This window comes from Bison bison, unplaced genomic scaffold, assembly GCF_000754665.1.
Source record: "Bison bison bison isolate TAMUID 2011002044 unplaced genomic scaffold, Bison_UMD1.0 scf7180017864308, whole genome shotgun sequence".
Taxonomy (NCBI): Eukaryota; Metazoa; Chordata; class Mammalia; order Artiodactyla; family Bovidae; genus Bison; species Bison bison.
The window spans coordinates 1166599-1178084 of record NW_011494880.1 but is presented as its reverse complement, the minus strand read 5'-3'; the positions used below and the strand labels follow the sequence as shown (position 1 = coordinate 1178084).

The 11486-nt window shown below is 34.3% G+C and overlaps 1 long non-coding RNA gene across 1 annotated transcript in view; it reads right to left on the bottom strand.

Moving 5' to 3' along the window:
- Positions 1-5194: 5194 nt before the first annotated feature.
- Positions 5195-11486, bottom strand: part of LOC104997419 — a 12730-nt gene continuing 6438 nt past the window's right edge. The window contains exons 2-6 of the long non-coding RNA XR_826329.1: positions 9711-9774; positions 8425-8445; positions 8318-8347; positions 7033-7132; positions 5195-5420 (exon numbers count right to left, since the gene is read on the bottom strand). This is a non-coding gene — a long non-coding RNA (uncharacterized LOC104997419). The remainder of the gene's footprint in view (positions 5421-7032; positions 7133-8317; positions 8348-8424; positions 8446-9710; positions 9775-11486) is intronic.

Genomic DNA, 11486 nt, shown 5'->3' with positions numbered 1-11486 from the left:
GAAATGGCAACCCACTCCAGTATTCTTGCCTGGAGAATCCCAGGGACGGGGGAGCCTGTTGGGCTGCCGTCTATGGGGTCGCACAGAGTCGGACACGACTGAAGTGACTTAGCAGCAGCAGCCTTATAAAGATTATAGGTTTCTGCTTGACAATGTCCTACTGAAATTTCTAATTATCCTACAAGAAACATGATGAAGATATGTTTCTAAGCAGAGAACAAAATGGCAAATCTGGAAATCTGAAGTTATAAAAGGAAAACTGTCATCAGTAAAGGCAAAACTACAGTGAAGTGAGGAAATCAACTGGTTAGAGATCTAGCTGGAAGTTTAAAAGACAAAGGGAGTCAAATCATCTATATCCACAGTAGTAGATAAGTAGATTTGGAATTGGAATGAAAACTGCCCTTTTCCAGTCCTGTGGCCACTGCTGAGCTTTCCAGATTTGCTGACATATTGATTGCAGCACTTTAGCAGAATCATTTTTTAGGATATGAAATAGCTCAGCAGGAATGTCATCATCACCACTAGCTTTGTTCATAGTAATCCTTTCTAAGGCCCACTTGACTTCAGATTCCAGGATATATGGCTCTAGATGAGCAATCATACCATCGTTGTTATCCAGATTAAGACCCATTTTAATAGTTCTGTGCATTCTTGCCATCTCTTCTTAGTTTCTTCTGCTTCTGTTAGGTCTTTACTCTTTCTGTCCTTTATCGTGTCCTTCCTTGTGTGAAATGTTCCCTTGTATCTCCAATTTCTTGAGAGATCTCTAGTCTTTCCGATTCTATTGTTCTCCCTATTTCCTTGCATTGCTCATTTAAAAAGGCCTTCTCACCTCTCCTTGCTATTCTCTGGAACTCTGCATTCAGTTGGGTATATCTTTCTCTCTTTTTCCTTGTCTTTTGCTTCTCTTCTTTTCTCAGCTAGCTGTAAAGTCTCAGACAACTCCTTTTCCTTCTTGAATTTCTTTTTCTTTGGGATGCTTTTGGTCATTGCCTCCTGTATGATGTTATTAACTTCTATCCATAGTTTTTCACACACTCTGTATACTAGATCTAATCCCTTGAATCTATTCATCATCTGTACTGTATAATTATAGGGCATTTGATTTAGGTCATACCTAAATGGCTTGGTGATTTTCCCTACTTTCTTCAATTTAAGACTGAATTTTGCAATACAGAGCTCATGATCTGAGCCACAGTCAACTCCAAGCTTTGCTTTTGCTAACTGTAGAAAGCTTCTCCATCTTTGACTGCAAAGAACATGATCAATATGATTTCAGTTATTGACCATCTGGTGATGTCCATGTTTGGAGTTGTCTCTTGGGTTGTTGGAAAAGGATGTCTGTTATGACCAGATGCTCTTTTGGCAAAACTCTGTTAACCTTTGCTCTGCCCCTCTTTTTGTACTTCAAGGCCAAATTTGCCTGTAAGTTCGGATATCTGTTGACTTCCTACTTTTGCATTTTAAACCGCAATGATGAAAAAAACATCATTTTGGTGTTTGTTCTAGAAGGTGTTGTAGGTCTTCATAGAACCAGTCAGCTTCAGCTTCTTTGGAATCTGTGGTTGGATTACTGTGGCATGGGGTTGGATTACTGTGATGTTGAATGGTTTGCCTTGCATTCTGCCATCTTTGAGACTGCACACAAGTACTGCATTTTGGACTATCTGTTGACTATTTGAGCTACTCTGTTTCTTCTAAGGGATTCTTGCCCACAGTAGTAGATATATGGTTATCTGAATTAAATTCGCCGTCTATTTTAGTTCACTCATTCCTAAGATGTTGATGTCCACTCTTGCCATCTTCTGCTTAACCATCTCTAATTTACCTTGATTCATTGACCTAACATTCCAGGTTCCTATGCAATATTGTTCTTAAAAAATAAAACTTTACTTTCACTACCAAACACTTCACAGCTGAGTGTCCTTTCTGCTTTGGCCCAGCTGCTTCATTCTTTCTGGAGCTATTAGTAATTGCCCTCTGCTTTTCTCAAGTAGCATATTGGACACCTTACATTCTGGGGGGCTCATCTTTCAGCTTCATACCTTTTTGCCTTTTCATACTGTTCATGGGGTTCTCGTGGCAAAGAATACTGGAATTGTTTGCCATTCCCTCTTCTAGTAGGCCACCTTTTGTCAGAACTCTCCACTATGACCCATCTGTCTTGGGTTGTCCTGCATAGCATGGCTCATAGCTTCATTGAGTTAAACTAGCCCTTTTGCAAAATAAGGCTGTGACCCATAAAGGGGATCTAGTAGGAAGTTTAAATGACAAATGGAGTCAAATTATCAAAATGCACAATAAGTTAAGGGATACAGAAAACAAAACAAGAGAAAAAATGTAAAATACAGTGTCAAAGACAAGAATGTGGAACAAGGTTGAAAACACAATGTGGTTAAAATGCATTTGAACATAAGAGATCATCAACTTAAAAATCATGTATATATATATATGCAAGTTGCTATATATAAGCATCATGATAACAAGCCAAAAATCTATAATATACACACCATAAAAGGAAAAAGAATACAATAATAACACTGAAAATAGACATTACATCATAAGGGAAGAAAGAAAAAGAAGATAAAAAGAATTTTAAAATGCTACAATTATAACTCAAAAATGTTTATCAAATGGAAATAAGTACATAACTATTAATACTTCAAATACAAATAGGATAAATGCTCCCATCAAAAGACATGGAGTTGGTGAATCAATACAAAAACAAGATACACATAGAGCTACCTGCATGAGTTCCACTTCAGACTTAAATACACATTCAGACCAAAAGCGAGGTGATGTAAAAGGTATCCCATGTAAATGAAATGATCAGAAACCTGGGGTCATAATATTTATATCAGACAAAATAGACTTTATAAGAAATATTCTTAACAAGAGACAAAGGAGGCCATTGAACAATGATAAAGGGATCAATCCAATAAGAATATGCTATTATGTTATATTTTTTTATGGCAACAGCTATTAATTAGACATATCAAGGCAGTGATTTTCTAATGTATAGAAATATATATTCACTATTCTGTGCAACTGAAACTAAACAGTGATATAGTTAAACATCAGTAGGAAAAAAAAAAAAAAAGGTAGACCCTGAAGGGAAATGCATCAAAACAATGAAAATGTTTATTTTTGGGTGTTGGGACATATATGTGATGGGTCATTTTACTTTACAATTTTATGTACTTCAAGTTGTCTGCAATGAGTTAATATTTATAGTAAAATTAGGGGAAATACAGTACATATAATAAAAAATAAAACTAAAAATGGAAACACCAAAAATAGCAGGCATGAACAAAAGAAGAAAAGTATAACTCACAATGAAGAGAAAAATCAAGACATATAAATAGACTCAGAAGTGAGGCAAAGGATTGAATTAGAAAACAAATTTGTTAAAATATTTACCCTAATTGTATTCCATATGATAAGTAGAAGAGGCATGAGTATGCTTGAAAAATACAAGGTCCAAAATGAAAAGTACACTGAATGCAATTACTGAATGCATGATTAGGAAAAAAGATGAGGGAATAGACAGACTTATGGAAACAGGGACAACAAAGATGTTAAAAAGGACAGTGCAAAAAAGCAGTGCATCAAGGAGGAGGGGACAACAAACAGTTTTAATTGTGGTGAAAGAGTGAAAATTGCCTAAATATTAGGAAAACTATCAACCATAGATCAATAAGCTCAACAAATGATGATAAGAGCATGAAAAAAAAATAGTTTACTATAACCAAATTGTTTGCAATCAGCCTTAAAGAAAACATTAAAAAGAAACCGTGGAAAAGACATTATGTGCAGAGCAGCAAAGATATGAATGACAACTGACTTGATTTTGCCAAATATACTAACTAGAAGGGATTGGCAACACTTTCTTTTACTCAAAAGTATCTGTCAAAAAATTCTATAACCAATGAATGTGTATTAGTACCTCTAAAATGAAGATAAAATAACTTTTTTCAGATTCACAAAACTGAATGACTTAATGACTAACTGACCTGCCTTACTGGAAATTCAACGAAGTCCTTTGGGCAGAAGTAAACTGGTATTAGGCAGAAATCTGTGTCTATTCAAGGGAAGCACATTGAAGAGGGTAAATAGGTGAAAATGAAACGTCTCAACCACTCATGTTTTAAAACTCTCCAAAAGTAAAATATTTTAAAAACAAACCTAATATTAATACAATGTATGTTGGGGATTTCAATGTGCACCCAATTAAAATACAAGATAAGAACAACACTAAGGGAAGGGGGGCCAAAATTTCCTGTTGTAAGATTCCCTATCATGGTGGTTATTGCTTAAAAAAAAAAAAAAACAAACAGAAGAAAGCAAGTGCTCTTGAGGCTGTGGAGAAAAGGAAGCCCTGGTGCACTCTGGAAATGTAATTTGTGTAACCCCTGGGGAAAATACAGGGGTATCTCAAAAAATTAAAATTAGAGCTACTGTCTAATTCCCTCATCCTATATCTGGGTTTTTATCTGGAGGACAGGAATAAGGATCTCAAAGTGACACCTGCACCCTCATATTCTCTGGCATGTTTATATTAGCCAAGATGTGGAAACAATTAAAATCTGATTTCACAGAAGAATGGATAGAAAATATGAGGTGTATAGACACAGTGGAATACATTACTCAGCTTTAAAAAGAAAGAAATCTGTCATTTGGAACAACGTGGATGGACCTGAAATTTTTATGCAAAGAGAAATAAGCCAGACACAGAAAGGCAAACATTTTATGGTACCCCTCATGTGTAGAATCTAAACTCGTCAAACTCACAGAAATATAGAATAAAGCTATGGTGCCCTGGACTCCGGAGGAGGGGAGTATAACAACGTAATGGTCAGAAGATATAAAGTTTCAGTCACACAAGATAAGTAAGTCCTGAATACCTACTGAATAATGTAATACCTAGAAGACAATGCTGTATTTTATCTTTAAGATTTGCTAAGAGGGATCTATTGTGTGTTCTTATATCCACAACGACATAAAATAATAATAATCAAATAATAATAAAGGATGTGGGTGGAAATATTTCCTGATGATGGATATGTTTATGGAGTTGATGGAGGTGATGCCTTCATGGATATATACTTATCCCCAAACTCTTACTCAATTAAGTGATTTTTGTACTTTTCTATCACAGTGCTTGGACAAAATACAACAGGATACCTAGTATATGCTTGATAGATCAATTTATTAAGCATGCATGGTAAGTGACAGAGAAAAGAAAGTAGAAACCAATTACATAGTTCAGAGACTATCATTATTATGTTTTAAAATATTGATATTTGATTCCAAGTGTGTATTGTGCAACTACTTGACTATTTTTTTTCTTTGTTTTATTCATTTGAAAGATGGTTTTCAACGCAACAGAAAGAGTAGGAAAAATCATGGTGAAAAATCTGTGGATAAAGAGAAAACACTATATTAAATTTGAACTACAGATAAAGTCATTAATAATACCATTATGCTTTTTTATTTTTGAGTTATATTAATGTATACTCATTTGTACCTGACCAAGTGTTCAGAATTGCCCATTTGTTATCCCCTCCCTTCCTACCTTCCAAGGTGCCCTGATGTCTGCTTGCCCCCAACTGTGGAAAGGCACTAAACGGTATAATGTGTCCTCTTATCAAATTATCACGAGTATCAGCTGACCAGAGTGGACACTTTTTCCGTCAGACCTGGCTGATCACTTCCTTCTGGCTACCCAATTTCCCCTAAAAGTTTCTGCTAACCTTTACATTTCTCACTTTACCCTAGAAAGAAAAGTCTTTTTCTGTTTGTTTTCTATCACCAACCTAATTCAACCCCTCGCCCTTCTGCTTAAACATGGCTTATACACCTCATCCAAAGATATCTTTCCCAAATGATATTTTTAATGCATCCTTCCTTTTTCAAATGTCTTTAGCTATCATCTATACCTAGGAAGTCAAGTAAATGTTTTTGTCCTGTCATTAACAGCAAGAAGGAATTCAATTTGAGTGAAAGTCAGTGGCATAGCAGCCAATGAAATGAAGCTCAGCCATAAAAAGGAATAAGTTATGTCATTTTCAGAGATACGGATGGACATATAGACTGTTGTACAGAGTAAAGTAAGTCAAAAAGAGAAAAACAAATATCATTTATGAATGCATATATGTGGAATCTGGAAAAATGATACAGATTATTTTATTTGCAAAGCATAAATAGAGACACAGACATAAAGCACATATGCATGGATAACAAGGGAGAAAGTGGGGGAAGGATGAATTGGAAGACTGGAGTTGATGGGTATACTACTATGTGTAGAGCTTCCCCGATGGCTAAGTAAGTAAAGAATCTGCCTGCAACGCAGGAGACACAGGAGACATGGGTCCAATCCCTGGGTCAAGAAGATCCCCTGGAGAAGGAAATGGCAACTACTCCAGTATTCTTGACTGAAAAATCCCACGGACAGAGAAACTTCCGGCTACCGTCCAATGAGTCACAAAGAGTTGGACATGATCGAATGATCAAGCACAATTAGTATACTATGTGTAAAATAAATAACCAATAAGAATCTACTGTATAACACAGGGAAGTCTACTCTGTGCTCTGTGATGTTCTAACTGGGAGAGAAGTCCAAAAAAGAGTATATGTGGATTATTCACTTTGCTGTAAAGCAGAAACTGACACAGCAGTGTAAAAAAGCTATACTGCCCCACCCCCCAGAAAAAAGAATTATTGTAATACCTATTTTGTCCATGGGAAAATTAAAGTTTAGAAAAGATTAGGAAAAGTTCAAGGTTGTGAAACCTTCAGGAATAGCCTACAACCACAAGGTGTTCTGGTCACCATAGCCCACCTCTTTACCATCCTAGATAGATGTTTACTTTTTGAAATATTTAGATAAATACATACAATTTAGGACCTACACTAGGCTGCATTTCTCAAATGGGCTTCTTTTGGTTTGATGTCTTATGTTTTTCCTTGTTTTTAACTGTCATCATTGATACTTTTGGAGAAAATTAAATGTTATTAGACCTGGCTTACTTCTCTAATCATGTCCTGTAGCATTTTAAGGAAATGGATACGCAGGAGGATAATTTAGTGGATATCGTTGATATGGCTGGTATTGTTGAAAATATCCTCTCTGTATACAAACAAAAGGAAGGAGGAAATTATAGAGAATGAGACAATGACAATGCAAATAATTTACAATAATTTCCATGAAAAATAGGTTATTAATGTTGGTAAGACCTTATATATTATTTATACGATTGTTTTTTTCAAACTTTTAGATAGATTTCATTTCTTTATAAAAAGAATAATGGTTTTAAAGTACTAAAAGAACAACAATTCATTTATATTTTTACTATTTATCAACAATTTTTTTGTCTTATACATGGAGCCATTGAGTATAGCCAACTACTCACAAATGGTTCAATATTACTTACATTACAACCTTCAAATTCCTTCTTTGTCCATTCTTAAATCCAGGGAGGAAGAATTTACTAACTCCAGTTTAGGTGGCCTTGCTACATCTCATTCTTTACTTATAAATGAGATACTGTCTCTTGAAACTCCTACATTCCTACTATTCACTTTTGTTGATGTACTCCATCTCTCCTTCTGCATCTTTTTTTTTTTTTGAAGCTATTTGAATTTATCTGAAATGGCAACCCACTCCAGTATCCTTGCCTGGAGAATCCCAGGGGCAGGGGAGCCTGGTGCGCTGCTGTCTATGGGGTCGCACAGAGTTGGACATGACTGAAGCAACTTAGCAGTAGCAGTAGCAGTACTTACTGTATTAGTAAGAATTCTGGAGACCTATCAAACTGATTAGACATGTCAAAATAATATGAGACACCAGTGATACATATCATTAAGAAAAATGTTAAATAAATGAAATTGTCTCTCTTCTTAAACTTGGTCAATTAACATACATTACCTCCCAAAAGAAATCAGAAAATGGAAACTGACCACATAATATATGTTCTTTAGCAGCCTCTATGGTCCTTTAGGTGTATATTGTACTTAGTATAATTAGAATTTCAATATTCTTCAGAGGAAGGCAATTTTTTACCAAACAGAAATAACTTTTCTTAGAAAATAACTGGCTTTATCAGGGTGGCATTATAGGTTTCTATGTAAACAGTAACAGCACACAAGTCTTTGGGGTCTTTACCTAGTGTATCATAAAAAGATAATTCAATGGACACATAAGCTAATCATTGTATAGATATATTTCAAAGATAAATATGTATTCTCTTATAGAATAAATATTCTGAGTAAAAAATATTCTTATACTATACCACATTATCAGAGGAATACATACATGATGTTTTTTCCGTTTCCTGTGACGTTTCTGTTAAGGTAAAGAACAGATTAACATTGTAATACATGTTTCATTTTCAAATATTCCAGTGAAGGAAAGTGTCTTACCTCTTCAGATGAATCAGCTCTCTGGGAAAAAAGAAAAGAAGAAAATAGTTAACATTTTAATTTCTCTGTTATAAATTGAGTGTAAACATATATTTAGCTGCCACAATTCTGATTAAACAAGAGGAAAAGTTTTGGATAATTGATACACTAAAAATTTTTTTTTTGTTAGTTGAACAACATCTTTAATATGAGAAGAAATATGAAGAGAAAACTTTTACTATTATTAATTTGCTACATTCAAATAGAGATTCACTCTGGAACAATTTCTTTTTTGTTGAAAGTGAGACAAGTGTATCACTGTGAATTGGAGAATAAAATTGAAAATTAAGGTTTAGATTTCCTCAAGTCAAATGTTTTTTATGTGGATATATTCAAGTAGCTCAAAAGTTATTTACATTCATATATTAGTTATGATGATAGGGTCTGATATAAAGTTTATTTTCTATTTCCTTCTTACTTTAAAAAAATTGTCTACTTCTATTATTTTATAAAAAAAATAATCTGTTACTGTGATATAAATAACCAATTTGTTTTTGAAAGATCCATGACAACTTGTTGGATTAATAGAAGTCATCTTATTTCTTGAAGAGTATCTCAGTAACTAGACATAAAGAATATCAAAGTGAAAGTTACCACTGCTTTCACAGAAGGAGAAACAAATTTAGAGGAAGATGAGAGCAATTCAGAGAGGTGAGTTTTGCCTAGCGACCCAAAGCAGTTAATGACACTACAGGGAAGCCCTGACATTTCATAGATTTAGAGTTTTTAGTATTTAAATGTCTTTATTAGCACCTCAGACTCACATTTTTATGAGGTTATTTAAAAAAATTAATTTTCACACTAAGATTATTACACTTTTATGTCTCTGTGTGTTTAGTGTTTGTGTATGGATGTGACACTATATGTGTGTATATTAAAGATATATTCTAAGTTCTTCATGAATTTATGTAGTACAATTCAAGGAAAATATTCATTTAAAATATTCATTAAAATTTCTAAAGCATTGTTCAGGTAAATGCACGTGCATGCATACTAAATCACTTCAGTCATTTCTGACTCTTTGTGACCCTATGGACTGTAGCCTGCCAGGCTCCTCCATCCATGGCATTCTCTAGGCAAGAATACGGAAGTGTGTTGCCATGCCCTCTTCCAGGGGATCTTCCTGACTCAGGGATTGAACCCACGTCTCTGATGTCTCCTGAACTGGCACATATAGACCAAAACACATGAAACAAGACACTGGCTAATTTTGAAAACATATTCTTCAAAATTCCCAGTATACTTACAATCATGGCTAGGATGAGAGCCATAATGAAGACAAAGATAAAGATCTTCATATTTGGTGGAGTCCTGTGAAAGCATATGTGAAAAATCAGTAGCACATTCACTCTTTCATTTACACACCAAACATTTCATTTACACATCAAATTATGTTCCAAAGCCTAGTGAAACAGACTAGAAATGCAAGGACAATTGAAACACATAAACACATTTCTTGACATCATGGAGCTTAGAAACCAGTAGGGATCTTGATAAATAAAGGTAAGCGTTTTGATTTGGAAATACTAAAGTGCTATGAGGGCTTCCTTGGTGGCTCAGATGATAGAGCGTCTGCCTACAATGCGGAAGACCTGGGTTCGATCCCTGGGTCAGGAAGATCCTCTGGAGAAGGAAATGGCAACCCACTCCAGTACTCTTGCCTAGAAAATCCCATGGATGGAGGAGCCTGGTAGGCTACAGTCCATGGGGGTCACAGAGAGTTAGATATGACTGAGTGACTTCACTTAAAAGCTATAAACACACAGAAAATGAACATCTTAAACAGACCAAGAGAATGGAGATATTTAAGAAAGTAAAAACATAAGTTGTGTTACATAATATAGAGCAAGTGGGTAAGTAAAGTGTGGGTGGTCTGCAGAGAAACAAAAATGAGAGAGGATGAAAGTGAATAGTTCAGTCTGCAAGAAGGACAAAAAAATGTGTTAGGCTGACCATTTAGATTGCTGTTATATATATATATAATTATAAGAGAGGTTTAGGAGGTAGAATAACAAGCAACAATCTACCTCCTAAACCTCTCTTAAACACTGCCTTGATTATGATCCCAAATATCATTTACTGAAATTGTTTTTATTTGCAAAATTATCAATAAATAGCATACAGTTTATAAATGGTTTCCAATTCATTTTAGCAATCAAAAAATTGCAAATGACATTATACTATATTACACATGAATATGTTAACTTTTTCCCAAAAATGAGACTCACCAGTCATGAAAGATGAAATTCTGATGCTTCAGGAGATGTTCTTTGCTAGAAAACTGCTGTGTTTAAATACCTTGAAATCCTTCATGTGTTTTTATAATTACATCAGTTATGAGATCTTATTATAGAACTGAAAATACTTCCTAAAGTCTGTCCCCATAGACACTAAAAATAAACTTAACAGGGTGATTTACAAAAGAAATTTGTGAAGCGAATGGCCAGGAAACCAGTGGACCCATTAAATGTTAATCCCCGTTAGTCTAGACAAGTGTGAATAAGACAAAGGCAAAGTGTGTTAGCATAAGTCAAGTGTAGAAATAAATAGAATGGCAAAAATGTTTCTGTAGAACACCATCTATCCTATTTCAATAGATATGTGCCCAAGTTGAAATAAGTATATACCAAAAATAAAATCATCTAATTAAAACTTGATGTGCTCTCTAATAAATGGTGATAACTGACATAATGAAATGGAGTTATTTCAAGTGTGTTTCCTACAAATTACTAAATTGTACTTTTTTTCTACTGACTTAGAATATTTTAAGTCTTCAAGTCAACTACTTTTAAAAATTGGTAATCCTATGGGGTATTATTTGATAAAATAATTATTAATTTAATTTAATTTAATTTTATTTTTAAATTTTATTTTTTTAAACTTTACAATATTGTATTGGTTCTGCCATATAAAGTCAAATGACCATGAAGCTCAGTACTTTCTATCTCTCATAGTAAGTAGATGCATATATCTTGAATGAATTTACTTCCTTTGAGTCTTAGGAGCTCATTTATCCTTAGTGG